This window comes from Mytilus trossulus, chromosome 3 (genome assembly GCF_036588685.1).
Source record: "Mytilus trossulus isolate FHL-02 chromosome 3, PNRI_Mtr1.1.1.hap1, whole genome shotgun sequence".
Lineage (NCBI taxonomy): Eukaryota > Metazoa > Mollusca > Bivalvia > Mytilida > Mytilidae > Mytilus > Mytilus trossulus.
The window spans coordinates 3,473,193-3,496,676 of NC_086375.1; the positions used below are offsets into that span (position 1 = coordinate 3,473,193).

Consider the following 23,484-nt stretch of genomic DNA (forward strand, 5'->3'; position numbering starts at 1 on the left):
ATTAACTTTATTGTGCGAGTCTGTTTTAGTTTATTTGAACAATTTATTCCTTTTTCTAATCAGTGATTTTATCTCTTTATTAATCCATAGAAGTTTTTGTTGTGTGTTGTTTATCATTTTTGTTTTGAAATGATCCCAAAGTTCATTCATTTTAAGTTTTTCTAGGTTCGTAATATCGTTAAGGTTTATGTTATTTAGCTTTTCTAAAACTGTTCAGAGAGTATTTTCCAGGTATTTGTATGTTTGCTTCTTTATTTTTTAAGGAAAATGCAATACAAAAAAAATCGTGATCGGAAATTCCAGGAATGGCTTTAGTTTTATTTGCTAGGGAGCTGTTATAAGGGAAAAAAAGAGATCAAGTGTGGACAGATGTTTCTGTGTAATGTGTTGGTTTTGTTACAATTTGTTCCAAATATTTGTCTTGGCATATGTCTATAAGTTGTCGACATTGTTTTGAGTTGTATGCCTTTTGTTTTATAGAGAAGTTATTCCAACCAATACCACCAAGGTTAAAATCACCACTTAGTCAAAGGCTTAATTTGTACTACGCCTTTTTTGGAGAAAGATTTTCCTTATTGTGTTAAATAGTCCTCCTCAGTTTTATTTGGAGGTTTATGAAAACTACCTATGTATTAATCAGTTGACCCTCGATCCATAGTTGTTCGCTAGTATCATCAGATTTTAAATCAAGTGTTTCTGAGCTGATATATTTGTCGGGTATAAGTATGAATACACCGCCTTTAGCGTCTGTTTTACGGTCTTTTATGTATGCAGTGTACCCTTTTGGGAAAACATCAGAATAACTTATATTTTTATGCAACCTTGATTCGTTACCAATCATAATGTCTGGTTTAGCTGTTTCAATGAGATTATCACTGTCATATTTGTTATTCCTAATTGACTGACAATTTACCACTGTGATGCTTAAAGGTAATTCTGACCTTTTATTTCTTGAATATTTGAATGACTGTTTGGTTCTTGTTTAATAGGTGAGATGCGGCTGATGGGCTCCCTTCACTGCTTTCACAAAAGGATGAATTGATAGATGACTCAAAATTACATGTAGTTCTAACCACGTAACGAATAGAAAACGACTGTCATAAAGGTATGACTTCAATACATTTTTTTTTCATAAACTGTTTTGTGACCAATATTATATTAGAATATTTCAACATTTTGTAACGCATCCGCTATTGACAGTAACTTATAACCTTTGCCATGAGTAGAAATTATGCTAGAAATAAAATACATTGTTAAAATTAAAAAGAAAAAGAATGAAACAACTACAAAACATCAAATACTCGTTGGGTTCGTGTTGCTCAGTCTTTATTGTTGTACTGTTGTTTGTATGTTTGTCTTGTTTCATTTTTAGCAATGGTGTTTTTATATACTGATGAGTTGGAATGTTCTTTTGTTATCTTTCGTCTCTCGCTTTTTCTGACACACAGCAAATTGTTTCTCTTAATAATAATCACTGCTAGTTACAGATGGGTGCGGTCCTAACCTTGACAAAAGTTAACTTAGAGTTAACTTGTTGACTGATTTCTAAGTTAACTTGAGAATTTTTAAGCAGTCAAGCAAGTTAACTTCGTCGTTGGTGGACCAGACCTACGGTCTGCTTTTTTAGGACTGCTGCAGACCTATCGACAAGTCTGCTCCAGACCAGACCTGTGGACAAGTCTGCTTTTGATCAGTCCTGAGGACAGGTCTGCCCCAGACCAGACCTGTGGACAAGTCTGCTTTTGACCAGTCCTGAGGACAGGTCTGCCTCAGACCAGACCTGTGGACAGGTCTGCTCCTAACCAGACCTGAGGACAGGTCTGCTTTTGACCAGACCTGTGGACAAGTCTGCTATTGACCAGACCTGAGGACAGGTCTGCTTATGACAGATTATCGTTATAAGACTTTTCATATCATATTTGAGCTTTCATTAAAATATGTAAACAACATTCGCATTGTTTTTCCACAGATATCATTTATTATTTACTCGCTAGATTCTACTAGATATTATACAAATGCTCTCTTTTATTTGATATACATGTATTCTTATATAAATCAAAAATGACTATACGATCACAGAGTTTTTTTTCATTAGAAGGCGGATAGAAAGGTTATCCAACGCATCGGAACAGTATTCTTATATCACGGGATATCGGCAACATTGTCTACGTTACTTCGTTCCCCGTTGTTTACCTGTCCCTTCCTAAATATTACTTAATGCATAAATTTATACTTGCATGGATATTTCATGTCCGTAAGCATACGGTGTGGTAAAACTATCAACAATCTCGTCAAATTTGTCAGATTTATCGAGAGATTTGTCATTGCCGATATTTATATGGGACGTCCTTAAATTATACTCAATGCGCACTTGAATGAAATAGTTGCCACTTGACGTTTAACTATAAACAAAATCAATCAACCGACATAATAGATTCCAAGAAGAGAACCTCGTATACTTTTTTTTATTAAATCATTGTAAATAGTACAAATGAATTCAGACATGTCAGTGTTGGTACTTTGATGATGTGGCATGATAGTTTTGTTTTACACGTACACCATCATGAACTCCTATATATGATGTGACTGTTATTATGAATAAAGAGATGAAATTCTGACATTCTCAATTTATTCAGAATATTTTTTGCATTATTGCGAAGCCTATCACAGTTTTCCACAGATTCACCTGCAAGTTACCTGTCGATTTAAACTTTTGTAAGTTCTATTGTCCCATCTAACAGATACAGCAGGTATTGTTCTCTGTATAGTTTATTCACTGGGACCTTTAAATTTCTTCTAGGAGAAATATATCACTCATTGATTAATTTACCTGAACAAAAAATTGAACTGACAATGCTGGAAATATATGTACAAATAAGTATTTATAAAACTGCATATGATGTTGTATTTATTCAATCAATAACACATTTTCAATTTGTTTGATAGAAACACTGATTTAAAAATTAAAAATTGATTTCTGATCAAATTTCAACATTTTACCTATTAAAATTTGCAATTTTTTAGTCTGTTCACAAATAAAAACTTAAAATGAAAATGTTTAATTAAAGGTCTTCATAAATGTATTCTTTATAACTGAAGAATCATGAAAAACATGCAGATTCTTTGAAACATAAATGCATGCAGTACTTAAAAAAAAATCAGAAATAAACTTTTTATAATTAAATCAGTGCTTATATTTATTGAACAGATTGAAAATATGTTATTGATATTGAATAAATACTGTATCACATGCAGTTTATGTGAGTTTATACATGTATTTCAATCAACAAAGAAGATATTTTTTTGGTCAAGCAAATTAATCAATGAGTGATAGATTTCTCCTAGAAGAAATTTAAATGTCCAAGTGGATAAACTTCACCAGGAACAATAGCTATTGTATTGATTCAATGGGACAGGTAAACTTGCAAAAGTTTAAATACCTTGGTAAAGAGCAGACGACTCTGTGGAAAACTTTCATTTGATTCGCTATAATAGTTTTCCAATATTATTGATTACATGTACATTTACAGTCCTACTAAAATGTGAACAGGAGCCCCAGGAGAAGACATTAAGGCGCTCGGTACAATGGTATGCGGGTATATAGATTTGCAAATAAAAGTGCACACATGATCAGTTTTGGTCAAATAGTTTTGTTTTCCAAGTCAGCATGAGGTATTAAAACTACTGAAATGTTATCAATATTTTGAATAAAAAGAGAACAAGCTGGTATCCTAAATTTATGCGAACAAAAATATTTTGTTATTAAATTGCAATATTGCTGTCCATTGTCATGATTATATTAAATATTGATTCCTGACATAAAAAATATGGCTGAGTCATACTATGCAGGTACGTCATGGTGTATATAGATTTACAAATTAAAGTGCACATATTGTCAGGTCAAATAATTTTGTTGTACAAGTCAGCTGGAGCTATCAAAACTACTGAAATTTTGTTACGTATCAATATTTTGAAAAAAAATGAGGACATGCTGGTATATCCTAAATTTATGCAAACAAAAATTGTTGTTATTATATTGCAATATTGCTGTCCATTGTCATGATTGTATTATACATTAAATCCTGACATAAAAAAAATGACTGATTTACTGTCCGGGTATATAGATTTACAAATTAAAGTGCACATATGGTCAGTTTTGGTGGATGCGGTCAAATAATTTTGTTGTACAAGTCAGCTGGAGGTATCAAACTACTGAAATTTTGTTACGTATCAATATTTTGAATAAAATGAGGACATGCTGGAATTCTAAATTTATGTGAACAAAAATATGTTGTTATTATATTGCAATATTGCTGTCCATTGTCATGATTGTATTATACATTGAATCCTGACATTGAAAATAAGGCTGATTTACTATAGATTTACAATTTAAAGTTCATATATGGTCAGTTTTGGTAATGCGGTCAAATAATTTTGTTGTACAAGTCAGCTGGAGGTAACAAAACTACAGAAGTTTGTTACGTATCAATATTTTGAATAAAATAAGGACATGCTGGTATCCTAAATTTATTTGAACCAAAATTTGTTGTTATTATATTGCAATTTTGCTGTCCATTGTCATGATTATATTATACATTGAATCCTAACATAAAAAATATGGCTGATTTACTATGCGGGTATATAGATTTACAAATAAAAGTGCACATATGGTCAGTTTTGGTGGATGCGGTCAAACAATGTTGTTGTACAAGTCAGCTGGAGGTATCAAAACTACTGAAATTTTGTTACGTATCAATATTTTGAATAAAATGAGGACCTGCTGGTATCCTTAATTGATGTGAACAAAAATTTGTTGTTATTATATTGCAATATTGCTGTCCATTGTCATGATTGTATTATACATTGAATCCTGACATAAAAAATATGGCTGATTTACTATGCGGGTATATAGATTTACAAATTAAAGTGCATATATGGTCAGTTTTGGTGGATGCGGTCAAATAATTTTGTTGTACAAGTCAACTGGAGGCATCAAAACTACTGAAATTTTGTTACGTATCAGTATTTTAAGTGAAAAGAGGACATGCTGGCACCCTTTATTTAGGCGAACAAAAATTTGTTGTTATTATATTGCAATATTGCTATCCATTGTCATGATTGTATTATACATTGAATCCTGACATTAAAAATAAGGCTAATTTACTATGCTGGTATATAGCTTTTACATATGGTCAGTTTTGGTAATGCGGTCAAATAATTTTGTTGTGCAAGTCAGCTGGAGGTATCAAAACTACTGACATTTTGTTACGTATCAATATTTTGAATAAAATAAGGACATGCTGGTATCCTTAATTTATGCGAACCAACATTTTTTGTTATTATATTGCAATTTTGCTGTCCATTGTCATGATTGTATTATACATTGAATCCTCGGACATAAAAAATATGGCTGATTTACTATGCGGGTATATAGATTTACAAATTAAAGTGCATTTATGGTCAGTTTTGGTGGATGCGGTCAAATTATTTTGTTGTACAAGTCAACTGGAGGCATCACAACTACTGAAATTTTGTTACGTATCAGTATTTCAAGTAAAAAGAGGACATGCTGGCACCCTTAATTTAGGCGAACAAAAATGTGTTGTAATTATATTGCAATATTGCTGTCCATTGTCATGATTGTATTATACATTGAATCCTGACATTAAAAATAAGGCTGATTTACTATAGATTTACAATTTAAAGTTCACATATGGTCAGTTTTGGTAATGCGGTCAAATAATTTTGTTGTACAAGTCAGCTGGAGGTATCAAAACTACAGAAGTTTGTTACGTATCAATATTTTGAATAAAATGAGGACATGCTGGTATCCTAAATTTATTTGAACCAAAATTTTTTGTTATTATATTGCAATTTTGCTGTCCATTGTCATGATTATATTATACATTGAATCCTTAGTAACATAAAAAATATGGCTGATTTACTACGTATGCGGGTATAAAGATTTACAAATTAAAGTGCACATATGGTCAGTTTTGGTGGATGCGGTCAAACAATGTTGTACAAGTCAGCTGGAGGTATCAAAACTACTGAAATTTTGTAACCTATCAATATTTTGAATAAAATGAGGACATGCTGGTATCCTAAATTGATGTGAACAAAAATTTGTTGTTATTATATTGCAATATTGCTGTCCATTGTCATGATTGTATTATACATTGAATCCTGACATTAAAAATAAGGCTGATTTACTATAGATTTACAATTTAAAGTTCACATATGGTCAGTTTTGGTAATGCGGTCAAATAATTTTGTTGTACAAGTCAGCTGGAGGTATCAAAACTACTGAAATTTTGTTACGTATCAATATTTTGAATAAAATGAGGACATGCTGGTATCCTAAATTGATGTGAACAAAAATTTGTTGTTATTATATTGCAATATTGCTGTCCATTGTCATGATTGTATTATACATTGATTCTGGCATAAAAAATATTACTGATTAACTATGCGGGTATATAGATTTACAAATTAAAGTGCACATATGGTCAGTTTTGGTGGATGCGGTCAAATAATTTTGTTGTACAAGTCAACTGGAGGTATCAAAACTACTGAAATTTTGTTACGTATCAATATTTTGAATAAAATGAGGACATGCTGGTATCCTAAATTTATGCGAACAAAAATTTGTTGTTATTATATTGCAATATTGCTGTCCATTGTCATGATTGTAATTATACATTGAATCCTGACATAAAAAATATGGCTGATTTACTATGCGGGTATATAGATTTACAAATTAAAGTGCATATATGGTCAGTTTTGGTGGATGCGGTCAAATAATTTTGTTTTACAAGTCAACTGGAGGCATCAAAACTACTGAAATTTTGTTACGTATCAATATTTTGAATAAAATGAGGACATGCTGGTATCCTAAATATATTTGAACCAAAATTTTTTGTTATTATATTGCAATTTTGCTGTCCATTGTCATGATTATATTATACATTGAATCCTAACATAAAAAATATGGCTGATTTACTATGCGGGTATATAGATTTACAAATTAAAGTGCACATATGGTCAGTTTTGGTGGATGCGGTCAAACAATGTTGTTGTACAAGTCAGCTGGAGGTATCAAAACTACTGAAATTTTGTTAAGTATCAATATTTTGAATAAAATGAGGACATGCTGGTATCCTAAATTGATGTGAACAAAAATTTGTTGTTATTATATTACAATATTGCTGTCCATTGTCATGATTGTATTATACATTGAATCCTGACATAAAAAATATTGCTGATTTACTATGCGGGTATATAAATTTACAAATGAAAGTGCATATATGGTCAGTTTTGGTGGATGCGGTCAAATAATTTTGTTGTACAAGTCAACTGGAGGCATCAAAACTACTGAAATTTTGTTAGGTATCAGTATTTTAAGTGAAAAGAGGACATGCTGGCACCCTTAATTTAGGCGAACAAAAATTTGTTGTTATTATATTGCAATATTGCTATCCATTGTCATGATTGTATTATACATTGAATCCTGACATTAAAAATAAGGCTAATTTACTATGCTGGTATATAGATTTTACATATGGTCAGTTTTGGTAATGCGGTCAAATAATTTTGTTGTGCAAGTCAGCTGGAGGTATCAAAACTACTGACATTTTGTTACGTATCAATATTTTGAATAAAATAAGGACATGCTGGTATCCTTAATTTATGCGAACCAACATTTTTTGTTATTATATTGCAATTTTGCTGTCCATTGTCATGATTGTATTATACATTGAATCCTGACATAAAAAATATGGCTGATTTACTATGCGGGTATATAGATTTACAAATTAAAGTGCATTTATGGTCAGTTTTGGTGGATGCGGTCAAATTATTTTGTTGTACAAGTCAACTGGAGGCATCACAACTACTGAAATTTTGTTACGTATCAGTATTTCAAGTAAAAAGAGGACATGCTGGCACCCTTAATTTAGGCGAACAAAAATGTGTTGTAATTATATTGCAATATTGCTGTCCATTGTCATGATTGTATTATACATTGAATCCTGACATAAAAAATATGGCTGATTTACTATGCGGGTATATAGATTTACAAATTAAAGTGCACATATGGTCAGTTTTGGTGGATGCGGTCAAACAATGTTGTTGTACAAGTCAGCTGGAGGTATCAAAACTACTGAAATTTTGTTACGTATCAATATTTTGAATAAAATGAGGACATGCTGGTATCCTAAATTGATGTGAACAAAAATTTGTTGTTATTATATTGCAATATTGCTGTCCATTGTCATGATTGTATTATACATTGAATCCTGACATAAAAAATATGGCTGATTTACTATGCGGGTATATAGATTTACAAATTAAAGTGCATATATGGTCAGTTTTGGTGGATGCGGTCAAATAATTTTGTTGTACAAGTCAACTGGAGGCATCAAAACTACTGAAATTTTGTTACGTATCAGTATTTTAAGTGAAAAGAGGACATGCTGGCACCCTTAATTTAGGCGAACAAAAATTTGTTGTTATTATATTACAATATTGCTATCCATTGTCATGATTGTATTATACATTGAATCCTGACATTAAAAAAAAGGCTAATTTACTATGCTGGTATATAGATTTTACATATGGTCAGTTTTGGTAATGCAGTCAAATAATTTTGTTGTGCAAGTCAGCTGGAGGTATCAAAACTACTGACATTTTGTTACGTATCAATATTTTGAATAAAATAAGGACATGCTGGTATCCTTAATTTATGCGAACCAACATTTTTTGTTATTATATTGCAATTTTGCTGTCCATTGTCATGATTGTATTATACATTGAATCCTGACATAAAAAATATGGCTGATTTACTATGCGGGTATATAGATTTACAAATTAAAGTGCATTTATGGTCAGTTTTGGTGGATGCGGTCAAATTATTTTGTTGTACAAGTCAACTGGAGGCATCACAACTACTGAAATTTTGTTACGTATCAGTATTTCAAGTAAAAAGAGGACATGCTGGCACCCTTAATTTAGGCGAACAAAAATGTGTTGTAATTATATTGCAATATTGCTGTCCATTGTCATGATTGTATTATACATTGAATCCTGACATTAAAAATAAGGCTGATTTACTATAGATTTACAATTTAAAGTTCACATATGGTCAATTTTGGTAATGCGGTCAAATAATTTTGTTGTACAAGTCAGCTGGAGGTATCAAAACTACAGAAGTTTGTTACGTATCAATATTTTGAATAAAATGAGGACATGCTGGTATCCTAAATTTATTTGAACCAAAATTTTTTGTTATTATATTGCAATTTTGCTGTCCATTGTCATGATTATATTATACATTGAATCCTAACATAAAAAATATGGCTGATTTACTATGCGGGTATATAGATTTACAAATTAAAGTGCACATATGGTCAGTTTTGGTGGATGCGGTCAAACAATGTTGTACAAGTCAGCTGGAGGTATCAAAACTACTGAAATTTTGTAACCTATCAATATTTTGAATGAAATGAGGACATGCTGGTATCCTAAATTGATGTGAACAAAAATTTGTTGTTATTATATTGCAATATTGCTGTCCATTGTCATGATTGTATTATACATTGAATCCTGACATTAAAAATAAGGCTGATTTACTATAGATTTACAATTTAAAGTTCACATATGGTCAGTTTTGGTAATGCGGTCAAATAATTTTGTTGTACAAGTCAGCTGGAGGTATCAAAACTACTGAAATTTTGTTACGTATCAATATTTTGAATAAAATGAGGACATGCTGGTATCCTAAATTGATGTGAACAAAAATTTGTTGTTATTCTATTGCAATATTGCTGTCCATTGTCATGATTGTATTATACATTGATTCTGGCATAAAAAATATGACTGATTAACTATGCGGGTATATAGATTTACAAATTAAAGTGCACATATGGTCAGTTTTGGTGGATGCCGTCAAATAATTTTGTTGTACAAGTCAACTGGAGGTATCAAAACTACTGAAATTTTGTTACGTATCAATATTTTGAATAAAATGAGGACATGCTGGTATCCTAAATTTATGCGAACAAAAATTTGTTGTTATTATATTGCAATATTGCTGTCCATTGTCATGATTGTATTATACATTGAATCCTGACATAAAAAATATGGCTGATTTACTATGCGGGTATATAGATTTACAAAATAAAGTGCATATATGGTCAGTTTTGGTGGATGCGGTCAAATAATTTTGTTTTACAAGTCAACTGGAGGCATCAAAACTACTGACATTTTGTTACGTATCAATATTTTGAATAAAATGAGGACATGCTGGTATCCAAAATATATTTGAACCAAAATTTTTTGTTATTATATTGCAATTTTGCTGTCCATTGTCATGATTATAATATACATTGAATCCTAACATAAAAAATATGGCTGATTTACTATGCGGGTATATAGATTTACAAATTAAAGTGCACATATGGTCAGTTTTGGTGGATGCGGTCAAACAATGTTGTTGTACAAGTCAGCTGGAGGTATCAAAACTACTGAAATTTTGTTATGTATCAATATTTTGAATAAAATGAGGACATGCTGGTATCCTAAATTGATGTGAACAAAAATTTGTTGTTATTATATTGCAATATTGCTGTCCATTGTCATGATTGTATTATACATTGAATCCTGACATAAAAAATATTGCTGATTTACTATGCGGGTATATAGATTTACAAATTAAAGTGCATATATGGTCAGTTTTGGTGGATGCGGTCAAATAATTTTGTTGTACAAGTCAACTGGAGGCATCAAAACTACTGAAATTTTGTTACGTATCAGTATTTTAAGTGAAAAGAGGACATGCTGGCACCCTTAATTTAGGCGAACAAAAATTTGTTGTTATTATATTGCAATATTGCTGTCCATTGTCATGATTGTATTATACATTGAATCCTGACATTAAAAATAAGGCTGATTTACTATAGATTTACAATTTAAAGTTCACATATGGTCAATTTTGGTAATGCGGTCAAATAATTTTGTTGTACAAGTCAGCTGGAGGTATCAAAACTACAGAAGTTTGTTACGTATCAATATTTTGAATAAAATGAGGACATGCTGGTATCCTAAATTTATTTGAACCAAAATTTTTTGTTATTATACTGCAATTTTGCTGTCCATTGTCATGATTATATTATACATTGAATCCTAACATAAAAAATATGGCTGATTTACTATGCGGGTATATAGATTTACAAATTAAAGTGCACATATGGTCAGTTTTGGTGGATGCGGTCAAACAATGTTGTACAAGTCAGCTGGAGGTATCAAAACTACTGAAATTTTGTAACCTATCAATATTTTGAATAAAATGAGGACATGCTGGTATCCTAAATTGATGTGAACAAAAATTTGTTGTTATTATATTGCAATATTGCTGTCCATTGTCATGATTGTATTATACATTGAATCTTGACATTAAAAATAAGGCTGATTTACTATAGATTTACAATTTAAAGTTCACATATGGTCAGTTTTGGTAATGCGGTCAAATAATTTTGTTGTACAAGTCAGCTGGAGGTATCAAAACTACTGAAATTTTGTTACGTATCAATATTTTGAATAAAATGAGGACATGCTGGTATCCTAAATTGATGTGAACAAAAATTTGTTGTAATTCTATTGCAATATTGCTGTCCATTGTCATGATTGTATTATACATTGATTCTGGCATAAAAAATATGACTGATTAACTATGCGGGTATATAGATTTACAAATTAAAGTGCACATATGGTCAGTTTTGGTGGATGCCGTCAAATAATTTTGTTGTACAAGTCAACTGGAGGTATCAAAACTACTGAAATTTTGTTACGTATCAATATTTTGAATAAAATGAGGACATGCTGGTATCCTAAATTTATGCGAACAAAAATTTGTTGTTATTATATTGCAATATTGCTGTCCATTGTCATGATTGTATTATACATTGAATCCTGACATAAAAAATATGGCTGATTTACTATGCGGGTATATAGATTTACAAAATAAAGTGCATATATGGTCAGTTTTGGTGGATGCGGTCAAATAATTTTGTTTTACAAGTCAACTGGAGGCATCAAAACTACTGACATTTTGTTACGTATCAATATTTTGAATAAAATGAGGACATGCTGGTATCCAAAATATATTTGAACCAAAATTTTTTGTTATTATATTGCAATTTTGCTGTCCATTGTCATGATTATAATATACATTGAATCCTAACATAAAAAATATGGCTGATTTACTATGCGGGTATATAGATTTACAAATTAAAGTGCACATATGGTCAGTTTTGGTGGATGCGGTCAAACAATGTTGTTGTACAAGTCAGCTGGAGGTATCAAAACTACTGAAATTTTGTTATGTATCAATATTTTGAATAAAATGAGGACATGCTGGTATCCTAAATTGATGTGAACAAAAATTTGTTGTTATTATATTGCAATATTGCTGTCCATTGTCATGATTGTATTATACATTGAATCCTGACATAAAAAATATTGCTGATTTACTATGCGGGTATATAGATTTACAAATTAAAGTGCATATATGGTCAGTTTTAGTGGATGCGGTCAAATAATTTTGTTGTACAAGTCAACTGGAGGCATCAAAACTACTGAAATTTTGTTACGTATCAGTATTTTAAGTGAAAAGAGGACATGCTGGCACCCTTAATTTAGGCGAACAAAAATTTGTTGTTATTATATTGCAATATTGCTGTCCATTGTCATGATTGTATTATACATTGAATCCTGACATTAAAAATAAGACTAATTTACTATGCTGGTATATAGAATTTACATATGGTCAGTTTTGGTAATGCGGTCAAATAATTTTGTTGTGCAAGTCAGCTGGAGGTATCAAAACTACTGACATTTTGTTACGTATCAATATTTTGAATAAAATAAGGACATGCTGGTATCCTTAATTTATGCGAACCACCATTTTTTGTTATTATATTGCAATTTTGCTGTCCTTTGTCATGATTGTATTATACATTGAATCCTGACATAAAAAATATGGCTGATTTACTATGCGGGTATATAGATTTACAAATTAAAGTGCATTTATGGTCAGTTTTGGTGGATGCGGTCAAATTATTTTGTTGCACAAGTCAACTGGAGGCATCAAAACTACTGAAATTTTGTTACGTATCAGTATTTTAAGTGAAAAGAGGACATGCTGGCACCCTTAATTTAGGCGAACAAAAATGTGTTGTAATTATATTGCAATATTGCTGTCCATTGTCATGATTGTATTATACATTGAATCCTGACATTAAAAATAAGGCTGATTTACTATAGATTTACAATTTAAAGTTCACATATGGTCAGTTTTGGTAATGCGGTCAAATAATTTTGTTGTACAAGTCAGCTGGAGGTATCAAAACTACAGAAGTTTGTTACTATCAATAATTTGAATAAAATGAGGACATGCTGGTATCCTAAATTTATTTGAACCAAAATTTGTTGTTATTATATTGCAATATTGCTGTCCATTGTCATGATTGTATTATACATTGAATCCTGACATAAAAAATATGGCTGATTTACTATGCGGGTATATAGATTTACAAATTAAAGTGCACATATGGTCAGTTTTGGTGGATGCGGTCAAACAATGTTGTTGTACAAATCAGCTGGAGGAATCAAAACTACTGAAATTTTGTTACGTATCAATATTTTGAATAAAATGAGGACATGCTGGTATCCTAAATTGATGTGAACAAAAATTTGTTGTTATTATATTGCAATATTGCTGTCCATTGTCATGATTGTATTATACATTGAATCCTAACATAAAAAATATGGCTGATTTACTATGCGGGTATATAGATTTACAAATTAAAGTGCACATATGGTCAGTTTTGGTGGATGCCGTCAAATAATTTTGTTGTACAAGTCAACTGGAGGTATCAAAACTACTGAAATTTTGTTACGTATCAATATTTTGAATAAAATGAGGACATGCTGGTATCCTAAATTTATGCGAACAAAAATTTGTTGTTATTATATTGCAATATTGCTGTCCATTGTCATGATTGTATTATACATTGAATCCTGACATAAAAAATATGGCTGATTTACTATGCGGGTATATAGATTTACAAAATAAAGTGCATATATGGTCAGTTTTGGTGGATGCGGTCAAATAATTTTGTTTTACAAGTCAACTGGAGGCATCAAAACTACTGACATTTTGTTACGTATCAATATTTTGAATAAAATGAGGACATGCTGGTATCCAAAATATATTTGAACCAAAATTTTTTGTTATTATATTGCAATTTTGCTGTCCATTGTCATGATTATAATATACATTGAATCCTAACATAAAAAATATGGCTGATTTACTATGCGGGTATATAGATTTACAAATTAAAGTGCACATATGGTCAGTTTTGGTGGATGCGGTCAAACAATGTTGTTGTACAAGTCAGCTGGAGGTATCAAAACTACTGAAATTTTGTTATGTATCAATATTTTGAATAAAATGAGGACATGCTGGTATCCTAAATTGATGTGAACAAAAATTTGTTGTTATTATATTGCAATATTGCTGTCCATTGTCATGATTGTATTATACATTGAATCCTGACATAAAAAATATTGCTGATTTACTATGCGGGTATATAGATTTACAAATTAAAGTGCATATATGGTCAGTTTTGGTGGATGCGGTCAAATAATTTTGTTGTACAAGTCAACTGGAGGCATCAAAACTACTGAAATTTTGTTACGTATCAGTATTTTAAGTGAAAAGAGGACATGCTGGCACCCTTAATTTAGGCGAACAAAAATTTGTTGTTATTATATTGCAATATTGCTGTCCATTGTCATGATTGTATTATACATTGAATCCTGACATTAAAAATAAGGCTGATTTACTATAGATTTACAATTTAAAGTTCACATATGGTCAATTTTGGTAATGCGGTCAAATAATTTTGTTGTACAAGTCAGCTGGAGGTATCAAAACTACAGAAGTTTGTTACGTATCAATATTTTGAATAAAATGAGGACATGCTGGTATCCTAAATTTATTTGAACCAAAATTTTTTGTTATTATACTGCAATTTTGCTGTCCATTGTCATGATTATATTATACATTGAATCCTAACATAAAAAATATGGCTGATTTACTATGCGGGTATATAGATTTACAAATTAAAGTGCACATATGGTCAGTTTTGGTGGATGCGGTCAAACAATGTTGTACAAGTCAGCTGGAGGTATCAAAACTACTGAAATTTTGTAACCTATCAATATTTTGAATAAAATGAGGACATGCTGGTATCCTAAATTGATGTGAACAAAAATTTGTTGTTATTATATTGCAATATTGCTGTCCATTGTCATGATTGTATTATACATTGAATCTTGACATTAAAAATAAGGCTGATTTACTATAGATTTACAATTTAAAGTTCACATATGGTCAGTTTTGGTAATGCGGTCAAATAATTTTGTTGTACAAGTCAGCTGGAGGTATCAAAACTACTGAAATTTTGTTACGTATCAATATTTTGAATAAAATGAGGACATGCTGGTATCCTAAATTGATGTGAACAAAAATTTGTTGTAATTCTATTGCAATATTGCTGTCCATTGTCATGATTGTATTATACATTGATTCTGGCATAAAAAATATGACTGATTAACTATGCGGGTATATAGATTTACAAATTAAAGTGCACATATGGTCAGTTTTGGTGGATGCCGTCAAATAATTTTGTTGTACAAGTCAACTGGAGGTATCAAAACTACTGAAATTTTGTTACGTATCAATATTTTGAATAAAATGAGGACATGCTGGTATCCTAAATTTATGCGAACAAAAATTTGTTGTTATTATATTGCAATATTGCTGTCCATTGTCATGATTGTATTATACATTGAATCCTGACATAAAAAATATGGCTGATTTACTATGCGGGTATATAGATTTACAAAATAAAGTGCATATATGGTCAGTTTTGGTGGATGCGGTCAAATAATTTTGTTTTACAAGTCAACTGGAGGCATCAAAACTACTGACATTTTGTTACGTATCAATATTTTGAATAAAATGAGGACATGCTGGTATCCAAAATATATTTGAACCAAAATTTTTTGTTATTATATTGCAATTTTGCTGTCCATTGTCATGATTATAATATACATTGAATCCTAACATAAAAAATATGGCTGATTTACTATGCGGGTATATAGATTTACAAATTAAAGTGCACATATGGTCAGTTTTGGTGGATGCGGTCAAACAATGTTGTTGTACAAGTCAGCTGGAGGTATCAAAACTACTGAAATTTTGTTATGTATCAATATTTTGAATAAAATGAGGACATGCTGGTATCCTAAATTGATGTGAACAAAAATTTGTTGTTATTATATTGCAATATTGCTGTCCATTGTCATGATTGTATTATACATTGAATCCTGACATAAAAAATATTGCTGATTTACTATGCGGGTATATAGATTTACAAATTAAAGTGCATATATGGTCAGTTTTAGTGGATGCGGTCAAATAATTTTGTTGTACAAGTCAACTGGAGGCATCAAAACTACTGAAATTTTGTTACGTATCAGTATTTTAAGTGAAAAGAGGACATGCTGGCACCCTTAATTTAGGCGAACAAAAATTTGTTGTTATTATATTGCAATATTGCTGTCCATTGTCATGATTGTATTATACATTGAATCCTGACATTAAAAATAAGACTAATTTACTATGCTGGTATATAGAATTTACATATGGTCAGTTTTGGTAATGCGGTCAAATAATTTTGTTGTGCAAGTCAGCTGGAGGTATCAAAACTACTGACATTTTGTTACGTATCAATATTTTGAATAAAATAAGGACATGCTGGTATCCTTAATTTATGCGAACCACCATTTTTTGTTATTATATTGCAATTTTGCTGTCCTTTGTCATGATTGTATTATACATTGAATCCTGACATAAAAAATATGGCTGATTTACTATGCGGGTATATAGATTTACAAATTAAAGTGCATTTATGGTCAGTTTTGGTGGATGCGGTCAAATTATTTTGTTGCACAAGTCAACTGGAGGCATCAAAACTACTGAAATTTTGTTACGTATCAGTATTTTAAGTGAAAAGAGGACATGCTGGCACCCTTAATTTAGGCGAACAAAAATGTGTTGTAATTATATTGCAATATTGCTGTCCATTGTCATGATTGTATTATACATTGAATCCTGACATTAAAAATAAGGCTGATTTACTATAGATTTACAATTTAAAGTTCACATATGGTCAGTTTTGGTAATGCGGTCAAATAATTTTGTTGTACAAGTCAGCTGGAGGTATCAAAACTACAGAAGTTTGTTACTATCAATAATTTGAATAAAATGAGGACATGCTGGTATCCTAAATTTATTTGAACCAAAATTTGTTGTTATTATATTGCAATATTGCTGTCCATTGTCATGATTGTATTATACATTGAATCCTGACATAAAAAATATGGCTGATTTACTATGCGGGTATATAGATTTACAAATTAAAGTGCACATATGGTCAGTTTTGGTGGATGCGGTCAAACAATGTTGTTGTACAAATCAGCTGGAGGAATCAAAACTACTGAAATTTTGTTACGTATCAATATTTTGAATAAAATGAGGACATGCTGGTATCCTAAATTGATGTGAACAAAAATTTGTTGTTATTATATTGCAATATTGCTGTCCATTGTCATGATTGTATTATACATTGAATCCTAACATAAAAAATATGGCTGATTTACTATGCGGGTATATAGATTTACAAATTAAAGTGCACATATGGTCAGTTTTGGTGGATGCCGTCAAATAATTTTGTTGTACAAGTCAACTGGAGGTATCAAAACTACTGAAATTTTGTTACGTATCAATATTTTGAATAAAATGAGGACATGCTGGTATCCTAAATTTATGCGAACAAAAATTTGTTGTTATTATATTGCAATATTGCTGTCCATTGTCATGATTGTATTATACATTGAATCCTGACATAAAAAATATGGCTGATTTACTATGCGGGTATATAGATTTACAAAATAAAGTGCATATATGGTCAGTTTTGGTGGATGCGGTCAAATAATTTTGTTTTACAAGTCAACTGGAGGCATCAAAACTACTGACATTTTGTTACGTATCAATATTTTGAATAAAATGAGGACATGCTGGTATGCAAAATATATTTGAACCAAAATTTTTTGTTATTATATTGCAATTTTGCTGTCCATTGTCATGATTATAATATACATTGAATCCTAACATAAAAAATATGGCTGATTTACTATGCGGGTATATAGATTTACAAATTAAAGTGCACATATGGTCAGTTTTGGTGGATGCGGTCAAACAATGTTGTTGTACAAGTCAGCTGGAGGTATCAAAACTACTGAAATTTTGTTATGTATCAATATTTTGAATAAAATGAGGACATGCTGGTATCCTAAATTGATGTGAACAAAAATTTGTTGTTATTATATTGCAATATTGCTGTCCATTGTCATGATTGTATTATACATTGAATCCTGACATAAAAAATATTGCTGATTTACTATGCGGGTATATAGATTTACAAATTAAAGTGCATATATGGTCAGTTTTGGTGGATGCGGTCAAATAATTTTGTTGTACAAGTCAACTGGAGGCATCAAAACTACTGAAATTTTGTTACGTATCAGTATTTTAAGTGAAAAGAGGACATGCTGGCACCCTTAATTTAGGCGAACAAAAATTTGTTGTTATTATATTGCAATATTGCTGTCCATTGTCATGATTGTATTATACATTGAATCCTGACATTAAAAATAAGGCTAATTTACTATGCTGGTATATAGAATTTACATATGGTCAGTTTTGGTAATGCGGTCAAATAATTTTGTTGTGCAAGTCAGCTGGAGGTATCAAAACTACTGACATTTTGTTACGTATCAATATTTTGAATAAAATAAGGACATGCTGGTATCCTTAATTTATGCGAACCACCATTTTTTGTTATTATATTGCAATTTTGCTGTCCTTTGTCATGATTGTATTATACATTGAATCCTGACATAAAAAATATGGCTGATTTACTATGCGGGTATATAGATTTACAAATTAAAGTGCATTTATGGTCAGTTTTGGTGGATGCGGTCAAATTATTTTGTTGCACAAGTCAACTGGAGGCATCAAAACTACTGAAATTTTGTTACGTATCAGTATTTTAAGTGAAAAGAGGACATGCTGGCACCCTTAATTTAGGCGAACAAAAATGTGTTGTAATTATATTGCAATATTGCTGTCCATTGTCATGATTGTATTATACATTGAATCCTGACATTAAAAATAAGGCTGATTTACTATAGATTTACAATTTAAAGTTCACATATGGTCAGTTTTGGTAATGCGGTCAAATAATTTTGTTGTACAAGTCAGCTGGAGGTATCAAAACTACAGAAGTTTGTTACTATCAATAATTTGAATAAAATGAGGACATGCTGGTATCCTAAATTTATTTGAACCAAAATTTGTTGTTATTATATTGCAATATTGCTGTCCATTGTCATGATTGTATTATACATTGAATCCTGACATAAAAAATATGGCTGATTTACTATGCGGGTATATAGATTTACAAATTAAAGTGCACATATGGTCAGTTTTGGTGGATGCGGTCAAACAATGTTGTTGTACAAGTCAGCTGGAGGTATCAAAACTACTGAAATTTTGTTACGTATCAATATTTTGAATAAAATGAGGACATGCTGGTATCCTAAATTGATGTGAACAAAAATTTGTTGTTATTATATTGCAATATTGCTGTCCATTGTCATGATTGTATTATACATTGAATCCTGACATAAAAAATAGGCACTGGCTACGGTTACATGGAAATGTAACAATAATAAAAATATTATTGTTACATTGGAGACTAATTGCCGGAATGCAAAGTTGGGTAAGGAACTGATTAATTACGAATGTAACAATAATTATTGAGGCTACAGTTACATTGCGTTATTGTTACATGGAAAACAGCAATGGACGTTATATTGACTAAACTTAAATCTTCGAATAGATTCCTATTTCCAATTTTGTATTGGGTGAAAACATTAAAACTTGGGATGCGTTTGAAACGAAACTGAAACAATATCAAGACACAAACCTACAACTTCATATATACATCAAAAGCAAAGTTTTCTAACTGTGAAATTTAACAATATTATGTACTTCTGTATGTACATGTTACGATGATGTTTCCATTCCGGGCTCAATCTCGTCCATGGAGGACGTAATTTCATTTCAAAATCAGATGGAGCTCACCCAAACCAAAGTATTGTTTTTTCCCCTTTTTTAACCAATATACCTATATACGAATATTGCTTGGAGTTTTTCATCAAAAATTTGTCGGACTTGAACATGCTCCAAAAACCACTTCAATGACTGGATATGTAGAAACTTTCATTGTAAATAAAAAAAATCAAGAAATTGTATATAAAATAAGTGTCTTACTTTTATTATCATTAGTACATATTACTAGCCCCATCATACATTGCTGTTTTTGAATTTCATGTAACAATAACGCCATGTAACCGTAGCCTCAATAATTATTGTTACATTCGTAATTAATCGGTTCCTTACCCAACAATGCATTCCGGCAATTAGTCTCCCATGTAACAATAATATTTTTATTATTGTTACATTTCCATGTAACCGTAGCCAGTGCCTAAAAAATATGGCTGATTTACTATGTGGGTATATAGATTTACAAATTAAAGTGCATATATGGTAAGACAGTTTTGGTGGATGCGGGCAAATAATTTTATTGTACAAGTCAACTGGAGGCATCAAAACTACTGAAATTTTGTTACGTATCAGTATTTTGAGTAAAAAGAGGACATGCTGGCACCCTTAATTTAGGCGAACAAAAATTTGTAGTCATTATTTAAATGAATTAAACTATTTCTGATTGTGGCTGCATAGTTCAAGGATGTATAACTAAAAAGGACGTATACACCTAAAATCAAATATACTTCTTTTCAAAAATATACATAATATGATTGAATTTGATCTCGGAATATATATATTCAGTGCCTGTTATCATTGTAACCGAGATAGTTTTTATAATAGATAGATTGTCAGATCACAGATAAATACGTGTTACGTTCTGTGCGTACTTATTTTCAAACATTTGTATTTAATCCTGTTCATAAAACGGAAGTATTAATTTTCAAATTACTTTGTTTTCGATGTTAATACTACGAAACAAAGATATTATTTTTTTTTAAATCAACGAAAAGCGGTCCTGGTTACAAGTTAACTTAGTGTTGAGCAGACCAGTCAAAAGTTAACTTGGGAACAGGTCTGGTTTTGATCGTATTTGTACAAGCAGAAGTTAACTTTGTGGCAGGACCGGTTTCCAAGTTAACTTATGTTAACTTTGTGGCAGGACCGGTTTCCAAGTTAACTTATGTTAACTTTATGACAGGACTGGTTCCGAAGTTAACTTATGTTATCTTATGACATGACTGGTTCGAAGTTAACTTATAACAATAGCGGACCTGTTTCCAAGTTAACTTTTTGGCAGACATAAAAACAGTCCTAGGACCAAGTCCGCTTTTCAAGTTAACTAGATTTTGGTCCTAGGACTGGTCAGAGCAGTCCTATATTCGGTCACAGGTTAACTTTCACCAGTCCAAATGACTGGTTATCAAGTTAACTTGCTGTACAGGTTAGGAGTGCACCCATCTGTATATATTATCAAACTTCATTAAAAAGATAAAGAGGAGTAATCTATAATGACCACATCTATTTGACATAAACTCGTGTAACACATACGATTACAGTGATGTCTGAGTTTGTTTAATAGCTATGCTTTGGGTTGATGAGGACTTCTGAATTTGAATAACTGTGCTCCTCCTGGCACGATTTGGTCGTAAGTATGCAGATAATTTGTCAAAAGATTTTTTATTTTTTTTATTTTGCACATTTCTTTTTGCAATGCATATTGAATATTTATCACGGGAAGATGCGTACATATGGATGCAATCTTAACTAAACGATTGAAGTTAATCGAATAGCATTAGTTATTACTTGTGGACTGTGTTGATGGAATATCAAAACAGCTAGAAACACAACTTGTTGTTATGTTTTATAATATGATCTATAAATAAAAGCAATAGTAGTATATTGCTGTTTGATATTTCACATAAATCGATTTAGCTGAAACATATCAGGGTCACAAGTATTGATTGATTTTTGGTGTTATGGGCTATTTCGTGACGGCCAGTTTTTATTGGTGGAGCAAACCGGAAACTCCGGAGAAAACCACCCCGTTTCGAGGGTCACAGTTAAATCATTATCTTATGTGGTAAGGAAAAACACTTTGGAAACACAATTTTGACATTATAGTTACTGGTTTTCTTTAATAAACTTAATTTCTTCAAGAAAAATATCAATCAAGACCAGACAGGTAAACTGGGGTTCAATGTTTATTGAATAAGATCAAGACAGTTGCAATCCCTGAACACATCAGGAGATAAAAACATTTAAACTTGAATGAACATAATTACACAGGTATATAAGCATATCTCTATTGATATATTGATAGTATATATGGTGATTGTCAAGATGGACCGTTTTTTAAACAATTTTAATATGAATAGGAAAACCAATAAAAAAAAGAGGATAACAAATTTAATTCATTTAAAATTAAAAAAAAAACATATTCCATTACGAGGTACACGTCTAATAAAAGAATCTGTCATGCCTGCCAAGTTTGCATATGATACATTGTTGAATGTTTGTATAAAGAATTGCGACAAATTACTAAACAAACGTATGTGCGGTCATAGATCAGACATTAACCTCATTTCAAACGACATTCTTTACCAGCATTTTAATCAGCCCGATTATTCCATCGTTTCTATGACAGTTTGCATTATCGAAAAAATATACCATTGCTCTAATAATCCTAATCTTGCGACGCCTCTCCGTAGACAAAAAGAGGACTACTGGATTAGACAATTGGGAACTGCGACACCATATGGTTGCATTGACAAAATTGATGGTAAAGGTATTCTAGTACCCTTCATGTAGTTCGGTGAATGTGATGAATATTTCAACTCTACTCCTCGACGTAGACGCAGTCATGGTCATCATCATTATATATCACCTACTCTGCATGATGTCTCTATTAAAGACTTGTGCCATTTATACAAAAGCCATTAGAAATTCATCACATTCGCACTAAACTGTATTCATTATCCCTTTATAAACTTCATGCTTTATTCAATTTATGTTTGGAAACCACTGTTACAAACCCTCATTCAAACCAATACAAAATTACAGCTATAATTTCGGATATTGCAAGTCATAGACCTTTCAAGCTAGTCTGCATGGGAAAAGACGAAAAAGAGAAAAGATCTTTCCGTAATCTTTCTTTTGCCAACAAAGGTCTCGATGGCCTCAAC

The 23,484-nt window shown here is 31.1% G+C and overlaps 1 protein-coding gene across 1 annotated transcript in view; it reads left to right on the forward strand.

Annotated features, from left to right (window-relative positions):
• Nucleotides 1–23,484, forward strand: part of LOC134709993 (uncharacterized) — a 162,760-nt gene that overhangs the window by 43,798 nt on the left and 95,478 nt on the right. Inside the window, exon 3 of the mRNA XM_063570122.1 lies at nucleotides 990–1,105. The gene's annotated coding sequence lies outside the window, so the exon portion shown is untranslated. The remainder of the gene's footprint in view (nucleotides 1–989; nucleotides 1,106–23,484) is intronic.